At 42.2% G+C, this 19,971-nt stretch overlaps 1 protein-coding gene and 1 long non-coding RNA gene across 8 annotated transcripts in view; one reads left to right on the top strand and one right to left on the bottom strand.

Moving 5' to 3' along the window:
- The window catches only part of LOC309701485 (NACHT, LRR and PYD domains-containing protein 12-like), a 1,029,495-nt gene that overhangs the window by 419,931 nt on the left and 589,593 nt on the right, over window positions 1-19,971 (top strand). The window lies entirely within an intron of this gene.
- LOC309701542 overlaps window positions 1-19,971 on the bottom strand; it is a 211,683-nt gene that overhangs the window by 177,695 nt on the left and 14,017 nt on the right. For 5 of the 7 annotated variants that reach the window (XR_014275045.1, XR_014275046.1, XR_014275047.1 and 2 more), the window contains 4 exons: window positions 18,994-19,124; window positions 18,636-18,743; window positions 18,409-18,530; window positions 17,674-18,266 (listed from right to left, as the gene is read on the bottom strand). The exons of 1 other annotated variant lie outside the window; for it this stretch is intronic. This is a non-coding gene — a long non-coding RNA (uncharacterized lncRNA). Of the gene's footprint in view, window positions 1-17,673; window positions 18,267-18,408; window positions 18,531-18,635; window positions 18,744-18,993; window positions 19,125-19,971 lie in introns of those variants that run through there. One more of the 7 variants, XR_014275050.1, reaches the window with a different exon arrangement.

Consider the following 19,971-nt stretch of genomic DNA (forward strand, 5'->3'; position numbering starts at 1 on the left):
CGTCTGCTCGGCCACCTCTCCTCCGGCCGTGCTGGAAGCAGCTGTGCGTTTGACAGTTTTATCGACTCGACAATAATCGAACAAATTAAATGTTCAAAAATATCAACTTAAGCACTTCAAAGTCAACAAAAAGCTTAAAACAATGAAATAATATTTCACTGAAAAAACAACAGCTCATAAGAACGATACACAAAATAATACAGAAACAAACAAATAAAAGTTATTAACCAGGATCCATGTTTTTGTCACAAACACTGAATCAGCTGATTCACTCTTTATGTTTCTGAGTTTGTTTTGTGATTATAGTTCTGGATTCTGTTTCTGTGTCTTCACTGTGTCCCACGTCTCCTTACTTTGGACTGTCTGTCCTGTCACTGAAGGTGTCTGCCCAACAAGGACGTGGTGCTGAATGCATCCAGACCCCTGCTGACTGTCTTTGCAGCTTCGGTCAAAGGTACAGTGTCCACTGTGACCCTGAGAGCAGGACACAGCCAGAGGTGAGTCAGCAGTTACAAACTAAATGCTGCTGACATGAATCAAACTGCTGGATAACCCACTGCTCATGAAAATGGCACCTTTCTGTTGCTTTTTGAGATTACTGAGAATATTTGAATTGTGACTCAGATGGCAGATCCAGGCTCTCAGCCTCCAGCTGAAACTTCCAGTCCTCCCCCAGCCAGAAGCTCTGATGCTGGGCTGAGAGACTTTGATCCTTCCCTGGATCCAGAAATCCAGGAGGGAGAAGGAGAACAGGACCTCCTTCCTGATCTGGAGAGGCCTGAGGGAAAGAAAGATGGAGCAGACAGAGCTTTGAACAAATCCAAACCTCCTGAGCTTCACCTCCACAAAGGTGCAGACACTGATGCACAGATTCACATGTGACACCTGCAGCGTCCAGCTTGTGCCGCTGACATTATCTCCACTCTGATACAAGCCTCATTCACTCGCTCACACACGTTCATACAATCACCTTTTCCTCACAGTCACACACATGAATGTAATGAGGGGAACTCGGGGTTCACTGTCATTCCTCAGGATCCTTTGATATGCAGACTGGAGGCTCTGTGGATGAAACACCGACTGTCTGAAGCACTCTGAAGTGTTCATGATGGACTTCATCCTGATTAACACTACAATACTTGTTAGAGGCCTTTTATATGTAATAATATTCTTTTCCATTAAAGCTCTGAACATTCTCACTCTTTCTTGACCAGGTGTGACAGGTGAAGGACACCGGCGAATAGGAGGACAGAAGCTGAGAGCCATTAGTCACATGACTTCAGCTGCTGCTGCCTCACCAACCACTGGCCCCTCGGTGAGTCTAGAGTTACAGCAGTGACCACAGGAAGTGCACACGTGTGATCTAAAGCTACATGTGGGCCTGTGACCATCAGTCTTCTCACTGTGGTAGACGGGTTTGTGAGTCCCTGTGATGCTGGGAGTGTCCAGGACAGTCGCTCCTGATCGGGTCTCTCATGGAAAGCTGGTCCCAGGAATTCCTGGAAAATTCCTCCACAAAAGAGAACTGGGAACATAAGTGCAGAGTGACAGAGGTGCTCAGCAGCCCTGCTGTTATATGGGAATAGAACCAGAATAGTCGGCAACCACTTGAGTTAAGTTAGCCAAAGAGATGCGACTCAGACTGACTTCATCATGTTGGCAACGTGTCTGCATTGATGAATTCCAGTTATTGACAAATCAGAGAATAATTCCAGTCGTTCAGAGACAGATTGTGATTGTTTGGAGGATGTAATCGTTTCCCTTCAGGGAGCGTGTTGGACGCTCAGTGTCCGGGTGATTAGCTGATGCAACTACTTAGAATCAGTTTGTGAATATGAAGAAAATCAGTGCAGTCACTGGACAAACTCTGATTCTTCCTAGTTTCACTCTTGTTTCAGTCCAGTGTGACTGAGGTGGTAAAAAATGATCTGACTTTTAGCCACACAGCTGTCTGCTAGAGAAAAAGCCTTTGTGCACAACTTTCTTAAAGGCAAACGGCACCATGTTCACTGCAGCTGCAGCAAACGCAGCAAAGAGTGAAAGTTGGACTGAGAATGTTGTGACTGTTTCATGAGAAAGAGCAGGAAAACAAGCATCACACACCCAGACACAGTGCTGGGATTAGAATTAGACTTTAGAGCCAAATGTAGGACAAAAGCTTTAATATGAAAGAGGAAAACCCAACAACAGCCAGAGCATGAAGCTCAAATCTATACCAATCACCAAGAAAGCTGACAGGCCTGTGACACGTCAGAGACGCCGTTCAAATCATAAAGAAGTTGGTTTATTGACAAAATGTAAAAAACCAAAAGAATCAAGTCAACCTTCAGTTTCGAGCGAGTAGACCAATCAGGCACAGCAGCAGCTCTAGAATAAGCAACAATTTGATGTATTACAAACAACCTTTCATATACACACATACATATGGCTCATATGCTGTTTAAAAAGGGCTCAAAGACCCAACAGATTACACAAAGTACAAAAATACTTTCATTCAGACAACAGTCAGCTGTGCACGAGACAGAGAGCCGACTACAGTTAGTAACATGGACTCACTTTGTTTCAGACACGACACAAAGTAACACAAAGCCACAAAGAGCAGAAACATCAAAAAGGAGGCAGAGCAGCAGCAACTCTCCATGAGCTGTGAGGCTAACAGCCACCCACACTTCCTGTGATGCATAATGAAAACAACATTAACCTGAAGGATGATAACAACAGAAAGAAGTCTAAGCTAACGTTACACAGCGCTCACACAGCGCTGACTGTACAGGCCTCACACAGCTACGACCTGCATCCACAACACCTGATTCTACTGAACACAAACAAGTTAATGATATATGAGCAATCCAGGGAAGGCTTCCAGGAAGGTGAGGATCCAAAGACAGCTCTACAACAGCATCAGTCAGCAACAATGTTACTAATCACTGACTCTTTCATCCTTTTATACTCAATCAAAAAGTGCTGTGTTCACATTTGTTTCTGCTGAAATCCAGAGACTGAAAATGCGTCTTTTTAAAGTTTGAATAAACTGACTGAACTTCTCACGAGTCCAACCGTGAGGAACACTTCCCCCCATGACACATCACAGGAGAACGTCTCAGTGGAGGGGGGACAGTAGCTCAGTTTAGGCAGTCACTCTCAGAATCGATGCCTCCAGTCAGGGTCAAACGTGGTCCTCAGAAACCTGCAGATGTTTGGGCCAAGCTCTCACTGGTCTCTGCGTCTGTAGACTGAGCTGATGTTTCTCCAGGTGTCTGGTAAAAGGACGATGCTGCTGTCCAATGAGGCGAGGAGAGAAGTAGCCAAACAGGCGAGAGCCGTGAAGGAGGAACGGCGGGCAGCTCTGGATGCCCGACATAAATACCTGATGAGCAGGCTGGCCGACGCCGGCAGCCTGGAGGAGGCGGCGGTGGAAGACGCCATCGTCTCTGATGACAGAGTAAGTTCAGAGACGTGATCCTTCCTCAGAGTTGAACCTTTGAGTCATTAATGTCTGATTCTTCCAGTTCAGTCTGATCCATGAATTCTTTGCTGCAAACGGATCCAAGAAGCTGATTTTCTTCTATCAGGATGTCAAACAGGTAACTTTGATCACATTTCAATGACTGACACATGAAGGTCTAACCGCTCTTCATAATCTGCTGTCCTGTTTGTTGCAGCGTACTTTGTATTCATATCTTTTAATATCTGCCTTTCTCCCAGAGTCTGTCCTCCCGTCAGTCTTCCTTTGTGGACGCATCAAACTCAGCTGTGGCTCAGAGGAAACTCTTCCTCACTACGGGGAACTCTGAGGTTGGCTTCAGCTTTTTCTGTTTAGTTCATGTGAGAATCACAGAAAAATGCTGATATGAGTGGAAGCTTCTGCTGGGAAATTGGCAAAGAGCAGATTATTGAACAGCGAGGCAGACGGTTCATTTCAGTGATGCCAGTTTATTAGAAACGAGGACTGTGGGGCTGCTGGAAGTCAGGACGGCCGTTCTCTGGATAAACCTGACAGCTGAGGTGGAGAGCAGGTTTTATCCACAGACGGCTTCTTCCAAGCAAATGTCCTGAACACACCTGAGCTGAGGGTTACACAGTGTGTCCTGTGTGATCTCTGCTTTATGGTGGTTGAATCTCACAAATGTGACCATCAGACCTGACGACTTATTTGTGATGTTTTCATTAAAAATATCCTGGGTGAGGTGTTTGGGGCCTGTCCCATGAGGAGGAGTCTCCAGGGCAGACCCAGGACACACTAGAGAGGTTATATCTCTCAGCAGGCCTGGGAATGCCTCAGTATTGTCCTGGATATGCTGGAGGAAGTGGTTGTTTAGGGAGGTCTGGGATTCTCTGCTTAGACTGCTGCACCTGTGACCCGGGACCAGATAAACAGGAAATGGATGTTTGAAATTCAAAGAAATCCTCTTTTAATAATGAGGAAAAAAGACAGCAGGAGATCCATCGCAACTAACAAAACACTTCAAACACATCAATGCATCAACTTTAATCAACTTCATTTGGTTCAAATGAAGGAATCTAACAAAGCACTCACTAAAATGAAACACCAGTTAGTTTCCCGAGCTCAACAGGTCGAACACCTGAGTTTGGTTTGCGGTGCAGTTTTTATTTCTTCTAGATAACTTGGGTTATTTGCACAGGAAGGTTTTTAAATGTATTTCTTAAGTACGATCTTATATGGGGGTTGATTTTATAGCATAACAGAATAATGTAATAACTCTAATAGAGTATAAAACATTTGCAGAATGAAGTACAAGGTGAAGAAAAGTCAGAACGTCCCTGTTTGAAAATACAGTCTCAGAAGGTCAGAGATGGACAAATTCAGCTACAGAAACATGTGGCCATTTTTTTAAAGCCATAGAGCATATTACAGACGACACAAAGAGCAAACACTGTAAACTTCTAACCACAGACCTCACACAGCTCACACACGTCAGAGTGAAGCTGTCATTTCCTGAAGCTTCCACACAAGAGAACTGGCAACAAGGTGGAGTCCTCATGGATCACTAGCAGAGAAATGTGGGTGGGTGCCAGACCACATGGACTCGACTCACTTTCTTTCATACAAAGGAGCAGACTAATGCTGTCATCCTTAAAGACTAACTAGAAACAAGCAGTGCGCTCGCATCGACTCGACTTGTTTTGCAAGTTTGAAGTGAGATGGTACTTTGGAGTCAGCCTCCCGAGATGATGGCTGGTTTTTGAAAAACATCTCATATTTATACAATGAGTAGCAGACTTTCCTGACTTGCAGAGGTCAACGTCCTCCTCAGTCATGCGCCATGAGTGGCACAGATACTATTCATCAAATAACTAACATGGCCTTGATTGTTATTCCAGAGACTTATCTGCGATGTAGCTTTATAGCATTTTCATTAGCAATCGTATGATTTGTGTTACAATGACCTTTGTGGACGGGCCCGGACCCCCAGGCCTCGTCCGTGACGCCGACGGTGAGCGCAACGTTTTTGTTTTCTTGCGCTTAAAATAACCTGATCAGCGTTCTGCGGACGGTTTGTTTACATTTCTCACATCTATGATTGTTCACACGGGTTGGACACGAGCAGAGAGGGCTTTCAAGATGAAAAAGCCAACGTGAAACTTTAACGGACGACAAAGTTTTTCAATCAAATCTCCGTCACACCCTTCCTTGACCTCATCACGTTATCCACCTTAGTCAAGGAACAGTGGTTCGGGAAAATATGCATTTGTTTTTTGGACCAGTTTAAAACGTAGCTCAACTAGTGATGTGCGGATCGATACTGAAATATCGATTCCTCTGATACCCGTCATTGTGTCCGGCCCCTTGGCGTGCACACTCACAACAATGGCTGAGCGTAAACAGAGTCATGTGCAGACGTATTTTACCTCCACGAACAGCTGAGACGTGGTTTGCCATACATGTGGCAAGAATGTGAGGTGTTGTGGTAACACCGCTGACCTGGTCAAACACCTCAGAGTGAATCATATCACAGAATATGACGAGCGTATGTTGAGGCGAACTGAAGAGGAGGAGAGGGAGAGGTGCTGCCAGGGCGAGACAGACGTCTCTCACAGAGTCCTTTAATGCTGCAGGCAGGCAACAAATAGCCACAACTTCAGGTTTTTCATTTCTATATGATAATTCTGCATCATTAAGTGATAAGAACAAGTAATCTGATGTCCTGTGATCATTACGACGCTATAATTTGAGATAAAATAAAAGATAGAGTAAAAAAAATAAGTTTTTGTTCAGAGTATCGTATCAGATCAGTATCGTCGATACCACCCTGAATTTTACTTGGTATCGGATCAGAAAGGAAATCAGTGGAAATCAAATCCTGTTTCTACAGGTGTCCAGTTCATTCACTCTGACCCCTCCAGATAAGCGTTGCCAGTTCTCACTGTGCTGTAGATCACATTTTCTTGTGTTTGGGGTTATAACGGTTACTTTTGAGGTCTGTGTTATAAAGCAAGTTAATCCTGAATTTAACTGGAGAAGACAAATTCCCACTGCGTGGTGTAGTGCACAGCCAGGCATTCTTTACATTAGTTCGTTTGACAAAACCAAAAAGCCGAAAGTATTTACTTGGAGTTTGGTTTGATGAAATAAGTGCCAGAATCAGTGAATGCAAATGATTCCAATGACATGAAAACTGGTCGAAGGACAAATCCCTCAAGAAAAGCACGACTAGCACATTAAGTTTGTTTGTAATCATCATCATCTCTAACACCATGCGCACAACAGTGATTTTGTTACAGAACACTAAGATAGTAAAATCTGGGAAATGATGATATTTCTTTCCAAAACTTCCTGTCTGGAAGACATTAAAGCTGCTGTGCCACCTGCAGCTTCTTTCAATCTATGTTATGTGAATATATCTTTTTTTTTTGGGTTTGAACATCCATTCAAACTCACTCTCTGCCTAGCAAGTCTCATTCCCTCATTTCCTTGGGGTCCAGCTTCACATACGTGGCACTGAGCCTTTTCCTTTGTCACCTCTTTCTGCTACATGCCTAGCCTCTCAGTTTCTTGGTCTATTTTCTTCATTTCGCTAACTACACTTCTTTTTCTTTGTAAATCTCTTCCTTCAAATACTTTCAAAATCACTTTTCTTTTTTCCCTTTCTTCTGTGCAGAGAAGACGTCAAACCCCTTCTTGGCAGTTTATCTCAATAAAGCTGTACTATCCCAGCCATCTGGTAAGTCTTCCCTACTACCCAGAGCCTGTTTATACTCCTGCATGTCTCTGCCTTCACTCACTTCCTCTTCTTGATGTCCAAACTCATCCTTCAAACTACCATTTGATGCTGCATAGCTGCATTCTCCCTGACACCTCCTTGTCTCCTGTCTTTTTGATTTCACCTTCTGCATAATATTTAGTTGCCCTGTGTGCAGCTTCCTCCACTTTCATATATTTCTACAAGTTCCTCCCTGTTCTTGAAGTATGTGTGCACCACGGCCATTTCCACTTGGAAAATCTGCCCCACATCTGTCTTTCTAGATTTCTCTCCTAAACACCACACCTACCCAACACCTCATAACCTCTGTTCCCTTCACCTAAATGTCCATTGAAGTCTGTGTCAATCACCACTGTAGTATGTGGTCTCTTGCACACAAAATGTGTCTACCCTCCACCTCCATAATATGAGTCCGCCAGCCCTCCCATTGCCAGTCAGAGTCCATAACAAGTCAAAAACATAAACAGCTCGAACGTATTATTTATTTAAAAGAGAGAGAGAGAGAGAGAGAGAGAGAGAGAGAGAGAGAGAGAGAGAGCTCAGTTGTCCTTGCTCTAGCATCAAGAGTCAGTGACTGGCTGTTCACTGCAGGCTCAGCAGTCCAATGGCCGATCAGCAACAAAACAAATAAAAAAATAAGACACGTTCTTGATTATGACAACAAACCACATCCAAAAAAATATGACAGCAACACTTTAAGTTTTGTGTGCATTCATCATGTGCAACTCTGCAGAAAGTCTCATGTCAAGGATGTGTGGACAGGGGGGCTATTAAAAAGTTCCAGTATACAGAATAGAAAACCATCAAATGAATGAAATAAAATCTGTTGTCACAGTGGTTTTTGAAGGAACAATTACTTCACAGATGGACAGCCTCATTATATTTTAGTTAAACCTGATGATACACACTTCACGTCACCCTAGTTACATGTTTTTATTTGCCATGTGTATGTTATCCAAGGGAGGGAAAAAATGAAAAAGAAAACTTTTGATGTGTCCAGACATTTCTTCACATCAGCTGCCAGCAACCAGTTTCAGCATGTACAACTGTTGCAGTAAGTGTGCTCATGCAGACCAACTATGCTGGTCCACTGTTCTTAATGGTGCTGCATGTTGAGAAAGAAGTGAAACAAATGTTTTGTTTAACAAGTCCACTAGTGTTAGAATAACTTGGCATTTCCAATCTGTTTCTGCTGTAGTTCAATGAAAGGTTTCAGTTACTTAAGTTTGAGAAAAACCAAAAAAACGTTGGTCAGCTTCCCTCAGGGTCACTCCACGGTTGATGACATGGTCCACTATTGTAGCTCTGATGTCATCAGCAATTCTATTTCTTACTCTTCTTACCCGTCCTCTCCCCCCTCCTCGTCCTCCTCTTGCTCCTCCTTGTCCTTGTCGTCCTCTTCATCCTACTTCTTCACCTCCACGTCCTCTTCCTCGGCCTCCTCTCACTCTTCCTGCTCCCTCCATTGTACTCCACACACAGAGCTTACCTGTATCATAGTGCTTAGGCTGATTGCAAAGTGAACTAATTATCTAATAAAGCTTTCACATGTGGCAGTGTGCCAGACAGTTGACAAAATAGTGTAAATAATGGCCATAAATGTGTATAGTTTTGCTAGGAGTGCGTTGATCATTTGGAAATTGAGTGCAAAGCAGTGAGTTGTGTTTACAGTTCTGCAAAAAGAGTGCTGTGCAGTGGATTGTAGCTACAGGTTTGCAAAGTGTGTGTTACAAAATGGCAAACTGAGTGCAAAGCAGTGTTTGTGCTTTTAGTTTTGCACACTCAGTGAGTGGTTTTGCTATAAGTATCAATAGTTTTAGGAATTGTGCTGTAAGAATCACAGTTAGGGTTTAAGCATTCAGAAAAACCTGTAATAAACGCACACGCATGCGTCTTCAGCATTACTGGGTTTCTGCAGCTCCTGGTTTCCTGTTTAATACATTCACACAAGCAATCAAACGCTATGAATCGTTCCACAATGTTTGCAGTCACTTTTCTTATCCCTCCTGACTCAAGAGCATAAAGCGATCTACGTTAGCTCTGGGAATTCTGACGGTCGTTCAGTAAATCTTTGTTTAATCTCTTTATTTGCTTTTTGGAGAAGTGAAGGTACAAAAACCTCGTCAATCAAATTTGCTTCGGTGGACAGAAAACAGCCGTTGTAGACTGTTTGGGGTTACCTTTTATAAGTATTGAATTTTCAAAAGTGAAGTCAGTTCTTCTGACCAGGTTCAGACCAGGATGAACACAAGTATGATACTGGACCCACTAGAGAACTGGTCCCAGATGTGGGTTCACCTCCTCCTGCTGAACTCATAGGACAGACTCTAATGTAGCATCACGTTCATCGGTCACTCCTGACCTCCTGTGAAGCATGACGGATGTGTAATTAATGACTTCATTATTTGGGGGCATTATTGCTCTAAAAATCATATTAATAGTATTATTATTATTGTGCTTTAGGCTGCACTGATAACGCAGAGGTCTCTTCTTCCCCTGGGCTGTTTAAAGGGCCAGTTTGTCCAAAGCTGTGTATATACCAGCTGCTGTCAGGCTTCAGATGTCTGCATTAGTCCACAGTCCACTGTTTGTAAGCCATTGCTTTACTGCAAAAGTTCCCATCTACTGTAAAGAAATGGAGATAAGCAGGCACATAATATGAAAAGGCATGCTGTAGCTGACTTTGTCTTTTCTGATCCATCGGTTTGTGTGGCTCTTTCCACAGGAGGGACCTAACCCACACTTTATTTACTTATATGATAAGTTTAGTGGAGTGTAGTGCAAAATACACAGTGTTTACTTTTAATTTAACAACATGAAGCTGCATCAAGTTTCCATGGTGACTGCTCAAGAAATTCTGCATTCATAAATAAACATCAGACTGTCAAAAGAGCTCATCTGTGCGAGACCACCGAGCTGAGAGCATTTTCAGGTCCAGATCCCCCGTACGCCATCGTTGGAGAGCAGTTGACGTTTTTCTTCCTGACTTTGATTTGAACACGTTTAAATGGAAAAGAGTCAAGGAATCTATAAGCCTATCAGGGTATGTGACGCTTTTGCTTTTACTGCATTTCAGTAATTTGAAGAATTTGATGTCGTTTTAAAAGTTGACAAACTGAGAATCATTTTAAGTAACAATGACTAAATTGCTATTTCTTTGACAGGTGTTGTTCAACACACAGATTTATGAAACAGCTGTAAAGATCTGCTGGTATCTTCCGGGCTACAAGGCTCAGGTTAGACCCAGATTCATGCAAACCAAAGCTGACAGAAAATATCAGGTCATTTCTGAGGACCTGAGAGTGGTGGTGATTAAATGTCTCCTTTACTTTTAGGTTGCGATAATGACGGAGTTTCTCAGACTTCAGCAGGAAGATCTAATTCCACCGAACCTCACTGCTGAAGATCTGAGAGATCTTTTGGTGAAGAAGAGCAGGGAGACGCTCAGAGAGCAGTGAGTTACTGTCACACCTGAAAGTCTGTTTGTGATGACGTGTAAGTGCTGAGAGAAAACCTCTGCTTTGCTTTCTTTTGAAGGCTGTGGGAGTTTGAGTTAGAGGATTTTGACGAAGAGGAAGCCAAACCTCTTCTAAGGCTGGTAAGACGAGAAAACCCACAAGACTTTTTTTTCATTACGTGCACATAACCTTTACACATAAGCGCACTGTAAATGTGTTTTCTGTTTCAGGTGTGGGCGGTGAACGTCAGCAATAAAATGAGGGACGTTGAATTTGAAGCCAGGTTGCTTCTTCAGTTCCCAGAGGCCGTACCTCCTAAATTTCAGTGAGTCACATGTAACATACAGTTATTAACCCTGTAAGACCCAACCCATCAAAAAACAGCCAGAAAATTCAGATTCTTTGGAACTGAGATGTTTATCAACCCTTTAAACAAAAGCCACACATGAGTTCTTTGCTATGTCATGTTGTGTATGATTTACTTTTATTGTGTATTTATTTTTTGTATCACATTTGATACACTGGGTGTTTTTGGCAACTTTGTGTTAACGACAATGTTAACTTTAGACTAAAAAAGAGTTTTGTCCACAACATTTAGAAATTATAGCAAGTATTGATCATGTTGATGAGATCGAGGTCTCAGAAACTCATGTATGCTACAAAGGTGGTTACAGGGTTAACAGTCCAGCTACAGTGTTTCAATATTTAAATGATGCTTTGAATATGTTTAACAGATAACTCTTATCATGTTTTTCTACAGAGCACCTAAACTCCTCAGCGCGGTGAAGGATTACGTTGAAATCCTGAAAAAGAAGCAGCAGGAACAGCCTAACAGCAAACTGCTCACCGCGCAGGAGGTAGTGGTCGAGGTAGTTCCCCGCGTTCTCCAGGGCTTCTGGGAGCTTCCTCCTCGTCCCCTCCTAAACATGGCCTCCCAGAGTCTAAGTATCCTCTCCACCAGTGTCACCAAGGCCACTTTAGATCGTGTCTCCAAGAGCCTCACGGTGATGGAAACACAGGCCGTCTTCACCCGCTCTATCCGAGACGATCTGGTCGACAGCATCCTGACGGAGATTAGACAGAAATTTCCTGAAGAAATTCTGTCTATCCAAGTTGCAAACTTTGCACCCCTGTTGCTGAAGACCATTGCTGATGTAGCAAGGATCCGGATATGTGAAATCTTTGAGCCCCCTTCAAGTCCTGATGTGAAGAGCACAAATGGTGAGCGCTCCTCTGACGGCCTTTCAGTGGCAAATGTTCCACCAGCCGAAGAAGCTCTGTCAGAAAGTGTTGCAGAGCCCGACGTTCCCTGTGAGGAACTTCTTTCTGAAAGGGCATCCAGTCTGAGTACTCGAGACCTTACGATCGAAGGAGCTCTGTCAGAAAGTGTTGCAGAGCCCGACGCTCCCTGTGAGGAACTTCTTTCTGAAAGGGCATCCAGTCTGAGTACTCGAGACCTTACGATCGAAGGAGCTCTGTCAGAAAGTGTTGCAGAGCCCGACGCTCCCTGTGAGGAACCCTATGGCGAGTCCAAATCCTGTGTTGAAGGTGAAGATCATATGATCAACGGATCTTGTTCTGAAATTGGGCCGGTTCCTGATGTTCCCTTTGAGGAACCTTTTCCAGAACCTGAAGCCAGCATGAAGTCCGAAGACCGTCAGATCAAGAAGAAGAAAAAGGGCTTCTTCAAAAGACTGAGAAGTCTGTTCTGCTGCTGTTGCAGACCAAAAGTCACCGACTGACACTGAAGCTGTGACCCAGTGTTGGTGTTGCAGTAACTCTAAATATGTAAATATGTTCCTTAATGATTGTTCTTCATGTTTTTGGGGGTTTCTTTAGTTTTCAGTGGGCTGGGTGTTTTTTCTCCTCCGTGTTCTTTACTTGATTCTTGTTCATAGTTCCTGATTTGTTTTCCTAGTTCTTGTTTCTTAGTTTGTAGTTTCTTGAGTCCACCTGAGTTTCCAGCAATAAAAGCTGCCGATTCAAGTTTCATTCCACGTAAGAGTCCTGTGTTTGGGTCCTACTACCTGCCTGTCACAGCACACCATGACAGAAACTTTATAAACTCGTTCATATTTCTACACGAGTCTCCAGCTATGTTAAAGATTTTTTTTCTTTCAAACATTTGTAAGAATCTCTTATGGTTCTCAAAATACTTCCACAAGTCCAGTAAGTGTAGTGCAGTAACATATTGATGGTATTATTTTTAATAATTATTTATTATTTTTAATGCACTTTGAACTGAAACTGGTATATAAAATGTACTTCCTGTAGAAAATGCAGTGTGAATGCTAATAGCTGAATAGCTTGAGTTGAATTTTTATAATTGCTGAAATCTTTGGTGAAAAACATGTTACAGTTTTTGCCCGTTGCTTGAACACATTTTGCAAAACGTCGCTCATTGTGCCAAAACTCTAAACACAAGTAAACATGACACATCAAAATATACCATTCACATCTGTGCCAAACTGAAACTCTGCTGTCAAAACCTAACATTCCTCTGTCAAGATGTAACTCTGTTGACAAAATGACACATACTTGCATCACATGCAGATCAGATCAGGGGGACACACTAGTCTACTTCATATAAAACACTGCAGTCTTTCATTGTCATTGTTTATTCTGAAGGCACATTTTCAGGAGACACAAACAACCAAAAAAAGCAAATAGGCCTACTCAATATTGTCCACTGCAGCACCATCAATTCAGATAAAGCAAAACACAAACATAATACAGTAATAGAAAAAACACTATACTGTACACACAAAAAATCATGACAATTGTGCATACGTGGGCTCATGGATCCCGCCGTCTGTTGGGGTCTGGCCACAGGACCTCATCGACATCGCAAGCAGTGTCTTCTCCCGCTGGGCACCGGGGAAAATATCCTCTTGCATGTCGAAACCATCCATGGATTGCTGTCACCTGAATGTAAATAGAAATATATGTGGTGGCCCCTAGAGACAAAACACGTACAAACTCCAAAGCACATTTCTAGCTTGAACTGAACTTCCAAAACAGAGCTACCCAGAAAACAGCGGTCCCCAACCCCCGGGCCTCGGACTGGTACCGGTCCGTGAGTCGTTTGGTACCGGGCCGCGAGAGTTGAGGCTCAGGTGTGAAATGTCTGGTTTTCAGGGTTTTTATCGCTTTTCAGCGTTATTTTGTTATCGTTTTTATCATTAACTCGGTTTTCCTGGGTCTTTTCACGTGTGTTATGAATAAATCTTCTTTTTTCGGTACTAGTTTTATTTTGTTGTATTTATCCGCGACACCTTAAAGGCCGGTCCGTGAAAATATTGTCGGGCATAAACCGGTCGGTGGTGCAAAAAAGGTTGGAGACCGCTGACCTAGATCACGTAAATGACACAATTGAAAGCATGAAAGCATATGTGTATTGTTTGTGTATTTATGCACAAGCATTCATATATATTCAAATCATTAAAAAACAAAAGTTCATTTGCCTGTTACTACCACACACCAAATCTGGTCGTTGGTACTTGCTGAACTGAGAGACACAACAGCAGAGGTCACTATTAATGCTATAAAAGAGGCCTTTGCAAGACATGCAGTTGCCGAGACTGTGGTATCGGACAACAGGCCGCAAGTTTCATCAGAACAGTTCAAGCACTTTGCTAAAGAGTACCAGTTCACACATGAAACGAGCAGCCCCAGGTACCCCCAAGCCAACGGGGAGGCAGAACGCGCTGATCGTACCATTAAAGACTTGAGAGGACTGTGACTACAGCAGAGCACTGCTAGCGTGCAGGGCCACCCCACTGGAACATGGGCTCTCACCGGCACAGTTGCTCATGGGGAGACACCTGCGTACCTCTCTGCCACAAGCTGCTGCGAAGCTGGTGCCAAAGTGGCCCGACCTACAGGCTTTTCGCGAGAAGGATGAGGAGGGGAGGCGTGAGCAGGCAAAACACTACAACCGCAGACATAGAGTCAGGACAGAAGGTGTGGATTACTACTGAAGGAACCACTGGAGCAGTAGTTGGACCTGCCAGTGCTCCCAGATCTTATGTGGTAGAGACAGACAGGTTTTCTAAGGAGAAATAGGAGCCACCTCACACCAACAGGGACTGTTACCAGATCTGGTCGAGCGGTGAGACCTCGTGTAAGATTGGATGTGTAATTCTCTGAAGTTATCCATTCAGGCCCTATTCAAAGCTGGCTTAGGCTGTTAGAGATGTTTACAATTATGTGTTTCGTTTAAATGTAAGTGAACAAGTGAGAGATGTGTATCATTTTAACGTTTGATAATGCTCTGCATTCCTGTTCTTGTGAGCTGAGTGAGTCATTGTGAAGTATGTCTTTAGCTAAAAGGAGGTGTAGCAGGAGACTACTGTACCCATAAGGCTGTGTGTGTGTGTGTAGCTTGTATCAACAGTTGTAACAGGCTAAGCCACCTGAGACACTGCATTGAATGATTGTTCCTGTCTTAATGGTTTCAGCTCAGATGTTCTGCTTTTTCCTTTCAGTAGATCAAAGCAGCTCATGCTCCTTCTTCTTCCAATTTAGAAGAAGAAGAAGAAGGCGAAGGCTTCAGCGAAGTGGCGTTCATGGTCTCAGTGAACAGTCACGGTCACACACTGCATGTGGTTTTAAAAGCAACATGTCTGTTCACCATAACAATGGAGATGTGTAATATTAGTGCAGCTACGGTTTGTTCTTGAACATCAGTTCTGTTTTCTACTTTGATCACTTAGACCAAAAAAGTGTTGTTTTCAGATTCTTTCTTTTACATCTATAAAGCACCTGTTCATTTTTTATTACAATTAGTTTCACATGAATGTTAGTGTTTCCTTTATGATCTTTTAATGCTTACACTACACTGTACATGTCTACATTAGAGACATTTCTGTTACCTGTTTCTGTTGACTCAGAGTTGTGAAATGTTCTTTTATTTGATGCACAATATGAAGTTCATAATTTTCTTACAAATAAAACTCTAATGACAAACATGAACAGCTGTGCTTATTTCTGAGACATGAGTTTTTGAATGTGTTGATATTTAGACAGTGTGCATCTGTCTGCTGAAACTGTGATGATGAACCTGAGGTGATGGTCAACAGAAGGCAAATATACATCAATATAAAACAATATTGAAGTAATGTCTTTACCCTCTGCAGCGTGTGGACGCTGTGCACGCAATCACCTTATTCACTGTAGTAAACATGCACCGCTAGCTCACGTGACTGACTGTCTCCATGGTTACATTGTATATTATTAGCTATGTAAACAGCTTCCAAAGATACCGCCATAGCTCTCTGCAGCTGTAACACTTTCACACTTTGCAAATCATTTCATGTTTTTGATAGTTATGAAGACAGAATATGTTTCTAAGGTCATGCTAGGCGGTTGCTATGGTGGTTGCTGTGGACTTGGGTGGACCGCGTCCGATTCCTGTTATTAGCTGTCCGCCACAGGAAGGCTGCGTTCCATTTACAAGTAGTGACAGTCTGACGCAACTCGAACTCAAACCCCACTTTGTTCTTTAATTATAGGCCTTTTATAGCCGTTCATGACACGCACACACACATAAAGCACTTTGCCTCACCATGAGAATGCAACTTCACCTAACCTAACCTTAAAGTATCTGATATAGGATAGAAAAATGAAGCAACCAGAGATTTAATGATGACGACTCTGGGTTCTGTAGTTCACGTTTTACAGTCCTGAATGACTCTTTGCATATGATTTATTGAAGAGGAGATTAGAATGCACTTTACATTTAGACTGTTGCTGTTTCATTTTTTACATTGTTGCCGTGTTATGTCATGAATAAGGTTCACCTGCTGGGGGTTTGATGGATCAGCTGGACAATACAGTCAAAGACAGACTTCATTCATCATATGCAAGAATCCTAGTTGGATTTTTGTTGTCACTCATGTTTTTGAACCAAATATTGAAAACAATTCTGACAGACTGGATACCTGGTCAGGTGTACATTACCTTGTACTCAAGCATCCCAGGACAGAGCCCTGCCCCACCATGAGCCTGGGTGGATACGTGGTTATTAATATAAAAGGACCGATACTGAATATGAATATTTCATGAAAATTGAATTATAATACAAATTAGTAATAAGGGTTTCTCTGCGCCCTTATCTACCCCATACTCAAAGAGCTGCGGGCAGAGAGGGTGACAGGAGAGGATGGCACTGAAGAGAAAATGCTCGGTTTCTGGAGTCTCCTGGTCCTGTCAGTATTAGTAGGATGCATCTGCTGTCTTCTCGTGGATGCTCACCTACCTTGACTCCTTCCAGCCTGGTATGGATTTCCCAACACAGTGGCCCACGTCAGAGACGTTTAATATTGATTACATATGTCTGAATTGCTAACCCTAACCCTAGCTCAACAGACCACAATGCCCTGGACTGTCAGTATTATTACATGCTGTGAACATAAGTAGCTTTGATCACAGTTTATATTGTAAAAGAGAAGGAATATTGAAAAAAAGATCAACATTGTGATATTATTTCTTCCAAACTGACCAGAAACATGCTTGTCAGACTCTCACAGCAAAGGATCAGACTCACTGTGCATGACAGCTCAGGCCAATGATGTCTGTTAGATTGTCAGTTGTTTAGTGCTTCTGTACAGTTAGGGTCACCGTCTCTATTTCAGAATAATTAATATGTGGAAAACACTAAAAGTTGATTGTCTTCCAATATTCTAGCATAATTAAAAAACTTTGACTTTAAGTACATATTATTAGTCCTAATGCCAGCATGATTCTTCATAACTCCTGCTTTGAAATACTGAACTTTAAAATGTACCTGATGAAAGATCATTTACAGTGGCACTCTGTCAGGATCATTCTGACTGTAAGATCACTGTATTAATCTGAATCCTTCTGAAATGTGCTGTGAATGAATGCTGATGCAACTCACTGTGGGAAAGCTGTTAATAAAAGGAATCTGTGACACATGCAACACATTCACAGAGGAAGAGGACACAAAGGGAGGACACGCAGAGGCTGTGTTGAAGTCAGAAATCCAAATCTTTATTAAAAAACAGGCGGCGGTAACAAACAGGAAGACAAGCAGTCCATCAAACAGTCTACAGGGTCAAACATACAGAGAATTCAAACAGCAGTAAAAAATAACTGGACACTGAAAAATTTAAAGCAATGTGTGACGCAATAGAAGGAAGCAGCGCAGTATATTCACTGAATTATCATCAATTACAAAAGAGAAAAACGACGATTTCTAAGGATTATTTTCTTAAATGCAGTTAGAGTGTGGCTGGTAAAGATGGAAACATACAGAATGTAAACTGTGTGAGTTTGTGAACTTTGTTAGTAACAAATGAGGTAAAAACCCAAAACAGACAAAACACAGAAAGAGGCTCTCAGTATTCATTCATAATTAGAAAGAAACATTCTGGTCGTGGATTTTTACAGTCTTAGTTCCGCTCGCTGTCATCATTATAATCATCATGATCAATGGCGAGGTCCTGAGGTGGGTGGGGCTGTCTCTGGTGATGTCACCATGAAGGAACAGCATCTGGCACGTGTTGGTGAAACATCCCAGTACACTGGTGTAGTTTCCTCTCCAGCTGTTTGACATGTGACACTTGAACATTAAGGGGAAGAAGAAGAAACAGTGTTAGGTCAGGTGACCACATGGTTTCTAAAGTAACTGACAGGAAGTAACCAGGCCGTTAGAAATGGATGGCATGTGTTTAGAAATACTGGAGTTGGGTAACTCTACTTACCAAAAGCAGAAGCACACAGATGAAGGATCAGATGCTGAATGTTGCAGGAACATGCTCGTGTGTGGTGGTCATTCAGTGCTGCTCCGGCAGGTTACACAGTCCAAGACTGATATGCTGCCCATCTGAGAGTTTGAAAACACACATGCAAAGATTTATTTTGTATTACAGTCAAAGTTGGATGTTCATTTTTGTCCTTTAAAAATGTTTGTGTATTTGAAAGCACTAACATTTAAGGATGACTTGGATCGTCTCCTTTAAAGGGGAGACAAGTGTATCCACTGATCCACGTCACTTTACCTGGATGATGACTCCTCCGCCCTCACTCAGAAACACTCCTAATATAACCAAGCAAATAAATAATATTGAAGATTTACATCATTACAAAAACAGCAAAAACATCTCCCTTTGATTCTATTTCTCCATTCCTGCTGAACATCAGGCAACAAATATCTCAATAAATCACAGTAAAATGTAAAGCACATTCTTTCTCTGCTTTGTCTAACCTCTGCAGAGCCTCTGTCAAGAAAATCATAACTGTAAGCATAAAACCAAAATATACATTTCATAACACGTCACTGGACAAACCTCGGTCAGTTGATTTCCTCTGTGCAGTGCAGACGAACATCAGTCAGCAAGTGACTCTGCTGGTTCTTCTGAGGAAACACCACCGTCTCTCCACACCGTCACCATCTGTGAGCACAAACTGCCGCTCTGCTCTGCCAGCATGTAGGAATCACATATCACACACACAAGGGTGAAGAAACATCAGAGCTCAACTTTGGATACTTTAGATCTTAACAGATCAAAGCAGCTCTTAGTTTCAACAATCAGACAAACAATGATACCAAACTGATTCTGTATGAATACAATATGGTATTTTCAATACAGGTGTCAAATTAATTTATTAAAACTAATACAGATATATGTATATTTTTTTTGATAAATTAGTTTGCTAAATTATAAGAATATATTTTTTATTTTTTTTTCATTTAACAATTGCAACTGAAAGAAATTAAATATTGAACAAAAATATATTGTCACATTCTGAGCATGCTCAGCACGCTGACAGACTTGAAGTTGCTACAGATTTTAAGAATGTCACAGGCTGGGTCTCTGACCCAGCGCTCTGAGTTCATTTTTGTATTTGTCTCATTTTGATATGTGATTAGTTTTGTGTCATTTCCTATCTAGCTTTAGTTTAAGCTGTTATTTATTATTGTTCCCTTGGTTTTCTATGTTTTGGGTTCTTGTATTATTCTTCACGTATTAGGTCTGTTAAGTTGTGTTGTCATGTCTAGTTTTAGTATTTCCCGTTTTATTCTGACAGTGTCATGTGTTCTTTGTTCATTGTATTTAGCTTTCCTCCTCCTGGTCCTGTCATTTAGGTTTATGTCAGTCAGCTGTTTCCCCCATGTGTCTCCACTTCCCCTGATCACCTCATGTATGTATTTAAGCCCTCTGTTTTCTGCATGTCATTGTTGGGTCGTCTGTTTACCTCACCTCAGTCATAGGTCTAGTTTTCGTCTGTTATTTCCACGTTAGTCATAGTCTTAGCCTGTTTAT

The sequence above is a fragment of the Aulonocara stuartgranti genome, assembly GCF_965226115.1.
Source record: "Aulonocara stuartgranti genome assembly, chromosome: 23".
Lineage (NCBI taxonomy): Eukaryota > Metazoa > Chordata > Actinopteri > Cichliformes > Cichlidae > Aulonocara > Aulonocara stuartgranti.